This window comes from Sinocyclocheilus grahami, unplaced genomic scaffold (genome assembly GCF_001515645.1).
Source record: "Sinocyclocheilus grahami isolate Dianchi unplaced genomic scaffold, SAMN03320097.WGS_v1.1 scaffold1621.1, whole genome shotgun sequence".
In the NCBI taxonomy this organism is placed as follows: Eukaryota; Metazoa; Chordata; class Actinopteri; order Cypriniformes; family Cyprinidae; genus Sinocyclocheilus; species Sinocyclocheilus grahami.
Window position 1 is genome coordinate 172,987 of NW_015506800.1, and position 888 is coordinate 173,874.

Here is an 888-nt window from a genome sequence, read left to right on the forward strand (position 1 = left end):
TTTTTTCACAGACGACAACGAGACGATAAACTAAAACTCTTTTTGAATGACAAAAACTATGACGTAAATCTATGGAAATTTTAATCAACGAATAAAAACGAGACGAAAATGTTCATGCAGAACGAATCTGCTGCGTGGTTCGGAGGTTAGATGCGTACATATGAACCGGCGGGACATAAGCTAACATACACTTGCATAAAACGTTCAAAAATGTCAATATGTGGGAGTAAGAGAAGAGCAGACATATGGATAAATCTGACGACGGAAGAGAGAACTCAGTTCGGTCCGCAGACACTGAAGCACACACACACAGAAAGCGCCTCTCACAGTCGCATGAACGGAGAATTACACACAAAATGATGTCAAATTGTCACAGTTGATTACGTTTTAAGTGAACGTAAACAGCAGGGAGAACGTGTATCAGTACATTGCATGCATTGCAGCTGTGCATTCGGTTTTAAAGGGACAGCAGCCTAATTTAGCTGCTATTGTCCGAGTCATTGATGTTAATCAAGCAACAACTCTTGACTGAAAAACTTTAGTAGCCCTAAAGATTAATCTAAATATATTTATAGAAATAAATGTCTGCTTGAAAGAATGAAGGATATGGTAAACAAGTTGCTATAAAGAATGCATAATTAGCCGATATAACCATTGATATTTCATTAAAAAGAAGACCATGTTCTTGTTCTTTATGAGAAGTGCTTTTATTTAATTTGAACATGAAGGCATGTTGTGTGTCACCGCAGTTAAATCGGCATCTATCATGATAAAACCTTAATATCAAACCTATATAATGAGTTTGGACATTTTAGAGAAATGCTTAATAAATGCACTGTAACTAAACTCATTAGATTTTAGCCGACTAAATTTACTGTAGATTTAGTC

At 35.9% G+C, this 888-nt stretch overlaps 1 protein-coding gene across 1 annotated transcript in view; it reads right to left on the reverse strand.

Moving 5' to 3' along the window:
* The window catches only part of LOC107571607 (la-related protein 1-like), a 30,113-nt gene that overhangs the window by 6,206 nt on the left and 23,019 nt on the right, over positions 1-888 (reverse strand). The window lies entirely within an intron of this gene.